Source organism: Leptidea sinapis, chromosome 30, assembly GCF_905404315.1.
Source record: "Leptidea sinapis chromosome 30, ilLepSina1.1, whole genome shotgun sequence".
NCBI classification, from domain to species: domain Eukaryota; kingdom Metazoa; phylum Arthropoda; class Insecta; order Lepidoptera; family Pieridae; genus Leptidea; species Leptidea sinapis.
Genome location: NC_066294.1, coordinates 5,494,302 through 5,511,324, shown reverse-complemented (window position 1 = coordinate 5,511,324; position 17,023 = coordinate 5,494,302).

The window sequence follows — 17,023 nt, the reverse complement described above, 5'->3', positions numbered from 1 at the left end:
AATCAATTCGTAGTGCACCACAACTTACTCACCTTAAATACACAAAAAACGAAATATATATGCTACTCTATTATTAAGAACATAACATAACATGAGAACATAAATGATTGTTAATGGCTAATCTTATAAGATCACTTGAAATACTTTACTCTACAGTTTCTTAAAGCTATGAAAAATCTACCATCTAAGTTTTAAAAGTATAGGTACCTTATCAAAATTACTCACGCATTATGGGGCTGTCAGATCGTCTATACTCTAGTATATTATACAAACGGCCGTTCCCAATATACTATCTACAGATAGAGGTAAATTACTACCTTCTACTGTCAGTAATTAATTAGCTGTCAATGATCATTCTTATGGTATTGGGACGCGTGAATTGCAATTTCCATACATACTTCTATCGCTGGTAAGCTATACGTCGTCCCATTGACAGACAGTGTGTACGGATAAGGTGAGTTACCGTCGTTAAGTTTATTGGGACGGAAATGTCAATGATAGTAACGATTTTTATCTCAAGTAAGAGATATACTGAATTTTAGGAACGGCCGTTATTGTATGTGATAAATACGTACCTGTCTAAAGAACCTTTCTAAAAATATAAACTTATCATGCTGACATCGAGTATCTCTTCGCCTAATATAAGTGTCACGTCTTGTAAGACAGACACTTTTTCGTTCGACCTGATAATAAAAAATACGCAAAACGTAACAAAAGACATTTATTGCCGGTTCCGTCATTTTTGGAAACAAATGACAATCTGAGAGAAAAGATACAATGCAAAAATTTGTGTTTTATTTAAAAAAAAATGGAAGTGTCACTTTTGTGAAAACACCTATAGTAAAAGTTGTTTTCTGAAGTATTTCTATGGCATATTGCACTACTCAAATATAATTAATAGTCTTCTTAATTTTCTGCATTTTCTTGGGTACCTATAAAATATTAAATTCACTTCAGGACACGTGACCTGATCGAAAAGTCGTAAGACAGTCGTTGAAATTATGTACGATTGATTGTTCTGAGAGATAAACTTTTTAACGTAAAATAATTGTGACAGTTTTGAAGTGTTAATTGTTTTATGTCATGCTTCACTGCCACTTCAGTTTCGCAATCATTACAATAACAATTGTAATTGTTACAATCTAGGAAATAGTTATATTTTTGTTCAATTAATAACAAACAGTGGGATATTTCGATATTACTTCCAAATATTTGGCAAACTGTGTAGTAAGCAATCGTGTTAATGGACAAACAATCTTGAAATAATAAATGGAAGGAGTGTTTCTTTACCAGGATGATTTAATTTACTTTAGTTCGACCTTCTGTTTCATTATGAGAGAAATGATGGTAATTGATACGCCCTGCCCATTGCAATGCAGTGCTGCTCAGAATTCTTGATAAGCCTTAAAATTCTGAGCGGCACTACAACCAAAACGGCACCACAAGCAGCACCCGTTCCCAACGCACATATTTGAGGGCAGGAGACGACCTAGCACACGACGCCGCCGCAAGCAATACTATCTTAGTGAGACCGACAAACTGTGTAATAGTATACTACTTATTTTTTTTTATGACAATAAGGGACGAGACGAACAGACGTTCAGCTGATGGTAATTGATACGCCCTGCCCATTACAATGCAGTGCCGCTCAGGATTCTTGAAAAACCCAAAAACTTTGAGCGGCACTACAATTGCTCTCGTCACCTTGAGACATAAGATGTTAAGTCTCATTTGCCCAGTAATTTCACTAGCTACGGCACCCTTAAGACCGAAACACAATAATGCTTCACGGCACCCATAATCTAGCTGGAATCCTGTTATAACGTCTGCTTAAATAATATTGAAGTAGTAATCAAAAGTCGTAGGAACGATAGTATTAAATCATTAAAATTTATTTTTATTTATTTGTATTAGCTTACGCTTATTTAGTCCAATTAAAAGATCAACCACTCTTAAACTCTAAATTTGTGATTATATTGCTTCCGAATTGACCAGTGGAAGGCTCCTTTGCACTGGATGCTGGCTAGATTATGGGGACCACAACGGCGCCTATTTTTGCCGTGCATTAATGTGTAAGTACTGTGCAAATGAGAATTAACATCTTATGTCTCAAGGTGACGAGCAAATTGTGGTGCCGCTCAGAGTTATTGGGTTTTTGAAGAATCCCGAGCGGCACTGCATTGTAATGGGCAGGGCGTATCAATTACCATCAGCTGAACGTCCTGTGTGTCTCATCCCTTACTGTCGTAAGGAAAACAGTATTTGTCTCGCAACATAGTCTTATTAACCGACTTCCAAAAGGAGGAGGTTATCGATTCGATCGGTTTTTTTTTTATGTATGTACACGGATTACTCTGAGATTTATGATCCGATTTACTCTACATTCTTCTCATAATTATTTTTACATAATTTGGCCCCGTAGTTTTCATTTTATGAACATTTATATGAAAATTGTCGTCTACCTGGATGACATAATTGTTTTCTGTGTACGCCTTTTTTTGGAGTTTTCATTCAAGTTGATTATATATTATTATTAACTGACACTAAAACGTTAAAAAAATTAAAATAAACTAAGTTTAAAAAAAACCGACTTCAAAAACTGAAAAGTATCAAATAACTAAAAATTTAATTTAAAACACCTCTTATGCAAACCTTTACCTTTAATATTAATAAAATACTATTATTTGTATAAGCTACATATTGATAGCTTTGAAGTCGGTGCCAAGCCAAATGTTATAAAGGTACCTACACTGGCCACGCGTGACTTTGAGCGGGATAGCTTCGTCTAGAAAAAAAAACCCAAGCGGATAGACATGCAAGGCCAGACAACCTAAATAAATACAGTAAGTAAGCTGTTTATAATATTAAGTTTTATTTTGGGCTTGGCACTGACTTGAAACCTATCAATAGGCAGCACATATAAATAATAGTATTTTATTAATATTAAAGGTAAAGGTTTGCATAAGAGGTGTATTAAATTAAATTTTTAGTTATTTGATACTTTTCAGTTTTTGAAGTCGGTTTTTTGAACGTAGTTTATTTTTTATGCAACAAAAATGCTTCACTGCTTATAAATATCTGCCCAAAGCAACTAACTAATTCTCAGTGTGATGCTCTTTCGCGTATCTACTTGTAGGCACTGATAATTTCGTCAGCTCCGTCAACAATACTCGTAGCTCAACGGAAAAGTGTTTACTTCACACGCTGGAGACCCGAGTTCGATATACCAGTCTAATAAATTTTTCTGGTTTTATAAAATAAAAGAAAATTTCTAGTAAGTTCAGGGTCAAATCGAACAGAAAAAAAGGATGGAAAATATGTAAGCAGTATAAAAATAGTTAAAAGAAATTTCTAGGACAATTTAAATGAAAAAGATGGAACGGAGGAGAATCATTTTGAAAATAGAACAGATCCAGGTACATAAGCCGTACAAAGCGCACGGCTTTTCTATTTCAGATTCCAAAGAGAAAATGAAAAGAAGGAAGAGAAAAAGAAGTAGTGAAAAGTGGAAACTGATCCAGGAGAAGAAAAAAAAGAAGATAGGCAAGAACTAGTGTTCGGTGCGGTGTGATCTGCTGAAGGCACTGCCATCGGCAAGAGGAACAGCGGCAGACCGGCGAAGTGCAAGTTCGGAAAAATGAACGCAATTAAGGCTCATTCCTTTAAGCTTTGTATTTATTTTCCAATCCCTGACCCACTCTCGTGTCAATTGTTGACAATTATTATATATTTTTCAGATTTAGTTAATCACCAGGATCCGGCAACTTGAGTCCACTCAAAGTGTACAAAATGTCGACTGATTCATACATACATAAATATGAAACAATCCCACGCCCCAAATACACCGAGTCTGGATGTGCAAATCCGAAACCCCTAGTTTATTGGCAACCGAAGGGAAAGGCAAGATATAATTACCTCCAATAACTTTTAAAACCAGAGATACCATCCGAAACAGGGAACAATTTACGATGCGCCCCATACGAAATTGTAGCGGGTGAAATATTGTCTTCTTCAATAAAGACAATACCAATCATGGCTGAGCCAGCCATGATTAAACCAATCTACATCAAACTGTAATACTCCTATGAGAACTATTTTAAATTTGCTGATGATGATGAAAGGGCGCAGAAATAAAAGTATTTTGGGATGAATTGTTACGTGTAATGAAAAATGGATTTTTAATACCATTATCACAACTAGTTGTACATAGGACAGTTTTTTAGATACCTATATTTTTTTATTTGAACTGTGCTCAAACGATTTTTGCATATTTTGAAAGGTCAATTTGTTTTTGAGTATTCACCACCAAAATATCAAAAATGTATATTTCATATTTACAAGTGTTTTTATAATTAAAACGAAAAAAGGGATTTATGGCCAAGGTACATCATATCATATGTAGCCAGTACTATGGTGTACCTTTGAAATGGGGGTAATATATGGAAAATATAAGTATTCGTAACTTAAACCCTTTTAATCGTTTAAATAACATATTTAACAAAAAATAACCCATAAATTCTGAACAAAATCAAAGTGATATTCATACTGTCTTTTTTCTAATATGACAAAGCTAGCTATTTTAATAGGAATATTATATTACGTGTGAATGTGAAATAATTAAATAAAATATTAAACATCTAAATGTACCTTAACCACTGACCAAAGTACAATTGATTGATAGTGACCGAGGTACAACACCACTCCAACTTTAACTAAACGGTGGATTTCAAATAGTTTGGGGTAACTTATCTCGTAACTTTATGATTTTTTTAATACTAGTTAAAGAAAAGAACCAATTGCATGTAAAAATTCATTGATTATAATAAAACGTTTAAAACTATCAAACTTCAAACCATATTATAAATACTTACTTTTTTTGAACCCAAAAAACTTATTAAAGTCGATAACACCAAACACCGGCTTAATGGCGGTAAGTGATCACTTTCAAATTGAATAGTCATTAGTGATGTACATAATACACTAAATAAAAGAATTTAACATCGTGGGAATTTTCGAAACCAGCCTTATGGCCTAGGTACACATAGTGCCAAGGTACAACAGGTTCCCCTTAACATCGCAATGGCTGACACCAGTTTAAACGTCACAATAACGGCTTACCCATAGAAGCGCGATGGTATCTGTTAAGTGTTTACTTGTGGGCGAAAACTTAGAACAATGTTGGCGGAACGCGCAGTAAGACAGCCGTCAAATGATCTTCATTCACCATTAAATTTCTCTACAGTAAAGCAAGACCTGACACGACTCGAGAAACCGTTTTAACTCTAAGGACCTACTTTACGAAACCCTTCAACATTCTATTATCTATACACTCGAGAGATTTGTTCGACGATTTGGACTTTTATTTAAAAAATGGTATAAGTTTTTTTCTGGAGAATATGTGTAATGCTTTCACAGATTGTGTTGAGCCCGGGTCCCTAGAGTTGTACCGAAAAATCATAAAATGAGAGATGACAGAATCGTATAGAAAACGCGGATAAATGTTTATATTATATACGATTAAATAAATATACTTTACATTACATAATATGAATATAACAAGGTTTCATAAGGAACTTGCCTACAGGTTTCCAATACACTTAAAAAGAATTACATCATAATATTTACTTCAAAAAACAACTTTTCTGGTTGAAGTTTTTAAGTCTAAATATTGTCTAAATGTTTCCGCTTTGCAGCAGATTTTTGCTCAACATTTGCGAGAAATTCTCTAGGATATTTTTAATCCTAGCGCTCAAAGAGATTCCTTAATTTAAAGTAATTTTATGCTGTGTACTTACTACCATTAGTAGTGGCGTCAAGCAACGGATGCCTTTGTCAGTTTAATGGAATGTCAACATACGTTAATTAAGTCTTTAATTTAAGCATAAGGTTTTACTTACAATCTTCAACACCGATATATGTTTATGGAAAGTAATAATTTTAAGTGAACTGTGTCCTGTATACCTTTGAGAACAGGTGAGTTTTACTAGACTACTACTATCTGATCGATTGGAGTTATCTCAGCCTTGGGTGAAGAATCACAGATTTTCTATTTTTACTATTCTGAGGTATACTCTCTCTGCGGGGGGAAGGTTACTGGGACCTATTTTCTCGTAGCCCCGTGATACGTCTTAGAGACGATTGGGTCGTTTTGTTAATGAATTTCTAAGTCGGTAAAGGCCTACGATTTTTATTTCTATGAAGTACTTTTAAAGGATTAAAATCTTCATGCATGCCTGTGTAGGTCTCATAGCGATTATGCAGAGACTGACCTGCTCCTTGAGCATATTCAAACAGCTTCAGATTCCGTGTTGGAGCAGATCCCCACCGCTGAGATCGTCATTTATAGATTTCAAAGCCCACTATGCAGAATGGCTAGGCTCATGTACTACCGATCATTAGGAGAGTTCTGTTAACGACTTCACTTTAGCATGTGGTCTCACACAACTTGTTATTGCACCGACGTGAATCCCAGACCTGGAAGATCATACAACTTTACTGTTGGACCTTCAGTTGACTTGACATCCGGACAGCTATCTAGTTTCCATTGACCCTTCTCTGGGATCAGATCAAATAGAAATCAAATCAAAATCAAAAAATATTTTTATTTCGTAGTTAAATTAACATCTTCTGTCTCAAGGTGACGAGCGCAATTGTAGTGCCGCTCAGAATTTTTAGATAATTCAATATTTCTGAGTGGCACTGGATTTTAATGGGCAGGGCGTATCAATTACCATCAGCTGGACGATATGCTCGTCTCGTCCCTTATTTTCATAAAAAAAAAATACATTACACTTGAAATATGTCATTTTTCAAACAGCCAAACATTCGGAGATTTTCGCAGAGTGGTACGAGCAAGAAACCTTAAGGCTGCTCTTTTCAAAACAGAATGATATTACAAGTTCTTATTTTCTAATTAAATTCGACTCGAACGCGAAGCGGCGAGGTGGTGTTTTATAACCGACCTGTCAAGGTCACACGATTTTCACTCTTTAAAGTGCATATTTTTTTTTCTATTACTCTTACACATTATAAAAGGCACATCAATGTAAAGCTTTTTTTTAAGTTGTGGAATACGTATATAATATAAAAAAAAGGTTCATTAAAAATATTATCGTGGACGTGCTGTCGTTATTAGTCTGTGGTTCAAAAAAACGGCGTGGTACGGATATCTCGAGAACGATATGACGAAACGACTTAATTTTTTTTTCACAATTTTCAGAATTAAGCAGAGAAGTTTCCTTTCGAAAATCAATACTGTAGGACTTCTCATTTTTTTTAAAATAAATATATAAAACTGGCAATTTTACATGTAAACAAGCACACACTGACGCCATTTTTCATTAGGAATTTCGAAAATTAACTTCAAAAAAAATATAGCATGAGCGTTCGAGGTAAGCACTTTTGGAATTTCTAATTTTTACAAATCATTTCAACACAATATATCATGCAAAGTGATGCAATAAAAATACTCAAACGTCAATTTCTATGCCTTACTCGTGAGTAAGTAAAACAAAATGTTACTTAATAAGTAAAAACACAAGAGTTATAGGGTACATTTATACAGTATAGTAGATGCATCAATCCACACATACTATAAATAAAAAAGGCGTTTTATTAGCTATTAATATTATATATAAAGAATTTCACTTGTCAACGCGCGCTCACACACGAAACATTGCGATCAACCAGTAAATTAAAAATAATTCAGTTAAAGTGATAACTACGAGTTTTTAGTGATAAAAACACAAGTGCAATCATTCACCTACAATTATTCTGTGAAATATCTATATATAAACAGTCTCTGTAAGTGTTTTTAATCATTTATTTTACTTTATAATTCGTATAAAGTGACAACACAAACAAAACGTATAAGCGACGACAAATCTTGCGTGGCGTTTTTATTTTAACTTACCCTCAAAGTTTATATTTGATATACTTGAACAATATTTCACGAAAAAGTATTTCGTGGCTTTTCTACAAATAAACAATCACCATAAATATTTGAACATGGATTGCTTTAAATGTTTAAAAAATCTTAACGACAAGGATACTATTAAATGCTCTTTATGTAGTATGAGTACACATTATTACTGCGTGGAACTTACTGAAACGGACTTCAAAAAGATATTACCCATGAACAAAATTAAATGGAAGTGTCCTACATGCAAGGGTAAAAAGAATACTAGTGCTGTAGGAACATCCATCTCACCTAAAGGAGGTATAATATCGTCATCGGTTTTGAATGTTGACACCGAGACCCTCACCCGATATATAGACACTAAATTGGCGAGCTTCAGGCAGCAACTGCGTGAAGACATCAGCTCGGCTGTTTTGGAAGTTTCTAAAGCACTTCGAGATGATATTAACAAGCTCGAGCAGCGTATGGACTCTTGGGATGAACGGTTATCGCAACTGGAGAGGGATCACTCATTTCATTCAAATGAAGCATTAGGTAGTGATATGAAGCAAGAAAATAACGCGCTTCGCACAGACCTACATTTACTGACGACAAAGTTTGATGAGCTCGACCAGGCTTCTCGTAGCTGTAACGTCGAGATACAAAACATACCAGAGCGGAAAGGCGAAAATCTAATACAATTGTCGTTAGAAATTAGTAAGCTCCTAGGCGTCGAGTTGAATCATAGTGATATTAGGAACGTGCACCGCGTGGCTCCAGGCCTACCCACGACCCGCCCCAAGAACATTATATTGCAACTGACAACTCGACGGCAACGTGACGACCTAATCGGTGCCGCGCGATCGCGAAGGTCACTTACGACGGCTCAACTGTTTGGTACACCAACAAGTGCCGCCGCGGCCGTTTCCACCACCAATATCCGCTTCTTTATAAACGAACACCTAACTCTTAAAAACAAAATTCTTTTTAGTAAGACTCGCACATTAGCTAAGGAAAAGGGTTATAAATATGTATGGGTAAGAAATAGTAATATATTACTACGTAAGAAAGATGATTCAAGGATAATTCATGTGCGATGCGTTGATGATTTAGCCAAAATATCATGACTCCTACAAATTATTATCACATGTTTATTGGTAGACCTTTTATATCTCTTGTTTTTTGTCGTCACTGCAAACTATTACGTTTTGTTCTTTATATTACCTAAAATTATATACGTGCTATGGAAAGACTAAGGTGATGACGATACACCGTTACTTAAGCTTAAATATGATTTAATGTATTGCTTATGTACATCAGCTGAAAGAAAAATGTACAAATTTTATTTGTTAGAATTCACTTTATGTCCCGGGATACTAATTTATGTACGCTTTTACAACTATACTTCCTTTTTTACGGTGTTTAATTTATGTTTTAATTTTATTATTATAAGGTTGTTATTGCCACAATATTTTAAAATCATCTACACATCATGTACTGTATTAGAAACACTTGATTCATATATTATAATAATTATTCACCACATGGAGGAACACGCACACTATCTACTGAAAATAATTGTTAACGTATTATTATTAATTAAAAATATTTATGAAAATGATATACTTCTTAAAAAATGAACTCAAATAACCTTACTATATTTTACCAAAACTGTGGAGGGCTTAAAACCAAACTTTCTGAATTAAGACTCAATATGCTATCTTGCGACTATGACATAATTATACTGGTAGAAACCTGGTTAACTGGCTCAATTCGAGATGAGGAAATTCATAATGATAATAATTATGTACTATTTCGACGTGATAGAAATCTGGCACTGTCTGGTAAAAAAGGGGGAGGGGGCGTATTAGTAATGGTAAGGAAATACGTAAAGGCCATCCGAATACCTGATATTGAAGCTGAGAACTTAGAAGAGATATATATATATACTTTCCTTTACTCTCCGGACTGTTATTAAATGTGTTATATGTTCCACCGGCCGCTAGCAACAATTTATATAACCAATATTTTAATAAACTTCACGATGTATATTCTAGTGCACGTTACCAAAATTTTCTTATAATTGGAGACTTTAACTTACCTCATCTGAACTGGTCTTCCATTTGTCAAGACACTTTATTGTTCTCCACCGGGTGCGAGCCATCTAAACTACTAATATACACTATGTCCTTTATGAATTTAAGACAAACCAATAATATTCAAAATGAAAATGGAAGACTCCTTGATTTAGTATTATCTACTTTAACAAACCGTATCGAGCGTTCGGATGATCCTTTGCTTAATACGGTACCTCATCACCCACCTTTGGACATATCGTGTAGTATAAATACTTTAAATAATAATATTATGCCCTGTATTGCTAACATTAAAAGGAATTATTATAAAGCAGACTATTATCTAATTAACAGCGCAATAGAAGAAGTGGACTGGTTTTCTCTCCTATCTTCTCTTTCAGCCGAAGAAGCCGTGAATGTCTTTTACACACAAATTCAAATAATCATCAACTCTCATGTTCCTTTTGCCAAAATTAGTTCATCTAAATTCCCCACCTGGTTCTCTAAACCTTTAATAAAATGTTTAAAACGCAAACTCAAAATATGGGCCCGTTGGAAATCTTACAAAAACCTGCGTGATTATCAGGAATTTTCACTATTACGTAAACGAGTTAAATTGCTTCTTACTACATGTCATAATAAGTACATTAACAACGTTGAAAACTCCTTGAAGAATAATATTAAATTTTTCTGGAAATATGCATCTTCTTTAAAAGAGTCTAACTCAGGTTATCCTCGCTTAATGTGGTATGACGGTGTCGAATCTGATGATCCTAAATTCATAGCTGATATGTTCTCTAAATATTTTCACTCAGTCTTTGAACCCGGTTTCGATGGAGCATATAGTATTGACCAATTTGAAAATATAAGTTGCGACGCCGATCATACTCCGCTAATTGACAATGTACGTCTCCACAGACCCAATATTTTAACAGCACTCCAAAATATCGACCCCAATAAAGGCGCCGGTCCTGATAACATTCATCCGGTTTTTCTAAAGCGTACTTGCAAAACGCTATCTATTCCTTTGGAAATTATTTTTAATAAATGTTTATCCTCTGGTTACTTTCCTAGTATCTGGAAGATAGCTTATATTACGCCTATATTTAAAGCAGGAGCAAAAAATCAAGTCGCAAATTATCGTCCGATCTCTATACTGTCATCTATTCCAAAAATTTTTGAGAAATTGGTACACCAAGTCGTATACACAAAGCTAAAACACACAATCATAGAACAGCAACACGGTTTCGTGGCTGGCAGATCTACTTTGTCAAATCTTCTTGTTTTTACTGATTATTTATTTAAAGGCCTTGACAATAAAAACCAAATTGAAACAGTCTACACAGATTTCCAAAAGGCATTTGACAAGGTGGACCACCTACTGTTACTAAAAAAATTATCATACAACGGTATAAAAGGTAACCTCTTGCGTTGGTTTGCTGCTTACCTAAGTGCCCGAGTACAATCGGTAGTTATTAATGGTTTCATCTCCCCTACAGTTAACGTAACGTCAGGCGTACCTCAAGGCTCTATACTTGGTCCATTGCTTTTCACACTTTTTATTAATGACATCTCTGATTGCTTTAAGTCTTGTAAGTTTTTATTATATGCAGATGATTTAAAATTGTATTCCCATATTGTTGACTTCAATGATGTCCTGCTTATGCAGGAAGACTTGAATAGGTTAGATGTCTATTGCAAAAGTAACAAACTATTTTTAAGTTACACTAAATGTAAGCATATCTCTTTTACGAAAAACAAAAATAAAATTGAAACGAGATTTACACTAGGCGATCAAGAACTTGAAACAGTTACCTGTATTCGTGATCTTGGGGTATACCTTGATGCCAAGTTGACACTTAATGACCACATTGATCACATAACGAATAATGCATATCGTATGTTAGGCTTTATTACACGCGTCTCTAAGGCATTTAAAAATAAAGATACATATATGTGTCTTTTTCGAACACTTGTGCTGTCTCAGCTTGAATATGTCACCCCAATATGGAATCCGCTGTATAAGGTATATGACCATCAGGTCGAGATGATACAAAAGAAATTCTTGCGTATCCTAAACTTTCGCTTGGGTGGACGTCGAAACCACTACAAGAATCTCTTAAAACAATTTAATATTCTTTCATTAAGCCAGCGACGGAGTTTAATTGAATTAGTCACTCTGAGAAAAATATGTACGAGTGAAATCATATCCTCAGAATTGCTTCAGTTAATCGATTTTCATATACCAGCCCGTGCTACACGCTCTAATAATTTATTTCATCTCTCAAAAACCAGGACAAATACTGGTATACGTACGCCACTGCACAGAATGTTTGCTCTCCATAACTCTAGATTTAATGATGTAGATATGTTTTCGTGTTCCTCTAAAACTTACAAACTCAGAATAAAACAAATCCTGGCACAAACAGAGTAAGTTAGAAATCACGTAATTTCATCTAAATTGTAACAATGTCTACCATGCATTATGTTAGATTTATTTATCAACTGGTTGTCTGCAACTAAGTGTAATGTAAGTGTAAATTTAAATATTAAGTGTACTTAGTGAAACTGTTTAAGGAGACATCCTTGTGTCCATATTTCTATTTTTACTTTATCTACTTTATGTTTAAGGATGTATCTGTATTTGTTTCCAAATAAATAAATAAATAAATAAATAAATATAATATAATATAATAACTTTAATAAGAAAAATTAAGAAAATAAAAGAATTAAAAAAAAACATGAAGCAGACTCCTTGATGACAGGATCATTCAGCTACCACAAGTAGCGCCCGTTCACTAAAACGGGCACTTGTGGTGATGGCTGGTCAATGACGTATGGACCAGCTATCGCCTCCCTCGACCATAATTTTAGGGAAGGGAATGATCCGCCTCACGTCACTGCCACAAGCAGCGGCATTAAGTGAGCATAACGATGCCTGTCCCGAGAACTCTACCAAATAACAAAAAATAATGTTCAAAACATATATTATGAAATACTCACTAAATGCCTTTCCTTAAAATTCGACCATTTTGTTCAAATTTACATAATATTACTCATTAGGCCTAAGAATTTCCTATCATTTCAATTATCTAACTATATTAACATCTATCATTCTGAGACAGACATGTTTAAAGCCCAGCAGCTCAGTCCCAAGCGTTATTTATATCCAGATATTCAGATATTGAATAGTACCCTTTTGTATACAACTATTTCTTCATAACTTTTTCATTTTACATTCGTTTAAAGGTAAGTTCTGTATGTCAACAGGTAGCATATTGTAAAAACGTATACATAGACCTCTAAATGAATTTGTGACTTTATGAAGTCGACTTACGGCCGTTTGCAATAACGTCTCTCTAGTTACGGATACATTGCTGTCACCGTTTTATGACAAGATCTTATCTATCCAAGCATTGGACTATAACTATATTATGTCCAATATAGTTATAGTCCAATGCTTTATGTGGATAGGTTATTGAAATGTAAGTAAGCGTAAAAGGCATAGATTTGTCTTCCTCTAATAAGTTAAACTAAGGAGAGATAGGTTATTGAAAACGGCCCTAACTTGACTGGCAAGCTATTTCTAGTATGTACATCATGAGTTTAACTATTTTTTTAAACGATTTTTTTAAACATAAACAAGGTTTTCATAATATATTATGTATTGCGATGTCAAAGTCAAAATATTTATTTCGTAAAATTTATTTCTTAAAACTTTTGGCCCAAATTTATAGATGGCATGAATAGCTCGTTGAAGTTTAAGTTGCACTGTGAAAACAGTGTTAACATCGGCAGCATGTGCCCAAAGTTAAATGTAATATAAACATATCATCAGAATATAAACATAGCTGAAGTAGACTAGCCTCGCGGTATTTTCATCCGTAAGTTGCCGAATTTTTTTAGCTGCGTATGTTGCAGAACTGAGCTATTTCGCCAAATTCAAATTCAAATATTTTTATTCAAAATAGGATGTGAAATCACTTATTGGAAGTCAAAAAACTACCACCCATTCCAAAATGAATGCCTCAGGCCTGAGAAGAATGGGCGCAACAAACTCAGCGGGCTTTTTTTTTCATCAAAAATATGTTTTACAATTAAAGTAACATTAACAAAGTAACATTGTACAATTAAACTTATTATTTAATAGCCTGAGGGCGGTCGCTCCATTCCCAATCTGTGGTATCATTAAGAAAGTCATTTATGTTATAGTAACCTTCACCACACAAACGTTTTTTAACAATTCTTTTGAATAACATAATACTTTTGTTTTGAACATTTTCTGGGATCTTGTTGTAAAAGCATATACATCGCCCCACAAAAGACTTAATAACTTAGCCGAGTAGTAGGCATCATCAGTTTATGTCTGTTCCTGGTGTTAACATTATGGTTATGACAGTTTCTGGCAAATTCACTTATGTGCCTATGAACATATATTACATTATCAAGAATATATTGAGAAGCAACAGTCAAGATGTTAATTTCTTTGAATTTTGCTCTCAATGATTCTCTAGAACCTAGGTTAGAAATAGCGCGAATAGCCCTCTTCTGCAGCACAAATATTGTATTAATATCGGCAGCGTTGCCCCATAGCAATATATCATAGGACATAATACTATGGAAATAACTAAAGTATACTAGTCGCGCCGTATCTATGTCAGTTAATTGTCTAATCTTTTTAACCGCGTATGCTGCAGAACTAAGTCTGTTCGCCAATCCTTCAATATGGGGGCCCCATTGTAATTTGGAATCTAGAGTTATGCCAAGAAATATAGCAGATTCCACCGGTTCTATCACCTCTCCCTTTAACAAAACATTTGCATTTACATTTTTGACATTTGGTGTGGTAAATTTAATGTATTTCGTTTTCTTTCTATTTAACAATAGGTTATTAGCGCTAAACCAGTACACGATGTCAGATAAAATATCGTTCAAAATATGAGGACTCCATTGAAGTTTGGTATAATATAAGGTAATGGCCAAAAATACTGTTCTATCCTCGGGTTTCAACTCATCATCTTTTACTACAATATTTTTGTAAAACATTAGGCAAGGAAAATTTAATAAATGTTTTTTTTTTTCATTAAAAAAGAGATTATTCGTTATGAACCATTCCACTACTTTAGAGATAGCATTGTTCACGTCATCAAAAGTAGTATGCTGTCTATGTAGTTTAAAAAGTAAAGAAGTATCATCTGCAAACAATATTATCACATGCTTATTTTGTACAAAGTATTTTAAATGATTTATAACACAACAAGGAATAGGAATGGCTCAAGAATCGAACCCAGTAGAACGCCCATGGTAACGGGAGACCCAGCTGACCTTTTACTGTTCACCTTAACCATCTGAACCCTGCTACCCCAATAAGACTTCAGAAGACTAAGTGCTTCTTCCATTATACCATAATAATGCAGTTTCCTGATTAAGATTTCATGATGAACATAGTTAAATGCCTTGGATAAGTCATAGAAGGCCAACGGGATCCTGAGAATATTCCCAGGCTTCTAAAATTTGCTAAATAAGCTCAACTCCAGCATCTGTTGTTGAGCGACCCCTTGAGAAACCAAATTGTTTGATGCTCATTAAATCATTACCATAAAAATGGTAAAGCAATTGTTGGAAAATAAGTTAGTAGAATAGATATAGATCTAAAATTTGTGGGGTCAGAAGAACTACCGGCGTTTAAAAATGGAATGATTTTACTCTGCTTCATCAAATCAGGAAACACACTATTGTCAACACATAAGTTAAATATGATAATCAAGTTTGAATTATTTTAGCTGAAAAACCATCATCATTTTTCAATTCCACTGATTTAAAAGCTTTCATTACATCATTGTGATTCATATGAGTGAATTTGAACTCTATCTTACATTCATTTATAAAAGACATTATTAAAGATACAGCAAGGGTGGCAAATGATTTCAGAGCCTTGGTGGTGGAAACTGGAATATCAGCAAAATCCACAAACCATTTTGGTCTGTATTCAAGTGTTTATCATTTATAACATGCATGAGCGTTTAAATGTCATTGAATATTTTTTTACATAGATATTAAAACTTTCAGTTTTTTTTTTTATTGAAAATAAGAGACAAGCAGGACGTTCAGCTGATGGAAATTGATAGGCCCTGCCCATTACAATGCAGGATTGGATTAATGCCGCTCAGGATTCTTGAAATACCCCAAAAAAACTGAGCGGCACTACAATTGCGCTCGTCACTTTGAGACAAAAGATATTAAGTTAAGGTGACCGTCACGTGTGGCACTATAGGTTGGCAGAATGGGATGAGATGCGGTATTCTTTGCATCCTACCCGTGGAGGCAGATCTGTTCTTCGGTGGCCGATCCAGACGTCATGGGCAAGCTTCGCACCCGTTTGCCCCCACTTATATAAAAAATATCTCTTTTTTAAACATTGCCATGGAACATAATATATTATTTAGGGACAAAACACACTGGCGTATTCATGAGTAAGATATAATAAACTAAATAAGAATTTAAATTTTATAAGAATTTTACCACATGTTATTAATTACAAAATACATATTATAATGTTGTGAGCCATCTTGAGTGTAAATTCCGCTAAGATTCGTCTTCAATCAATTCGACACGTTTCACCTCTACATGAGGCATCCTCAGGAGATGTTGACTCGGCAAATTCTGGCATGAGACTCAAGAAATTTCTCCTCATACATATTATTTCCTCAAAAAACGCCTAATTCAAGAAATTATACAAAATACATGTTATTATCATCATCATCAGCCGGAAGACGTTCACTGCTGGACAAAGGCCTCCCCAAAAGATTTCTATGTCGACCTGTCCTGCGCTGCCCTCATCCAACGTACTCCTCGCGATCTTGACCAGAACGTCACTTCATCTTGCCTGCCTGCGTCTTCAGGTACTTGGTCGCCATTCGAGGACTTTCCTGTCCCAAAGGCCATCTGTCCGTCGAACTATGGGATCTGCCCACTGCCACTTCAGTATAGCAATCATTTGGACTTTGTCGGTAACTTTGGTCTCCTACGGATCTCCTCATTTCTGATTCGA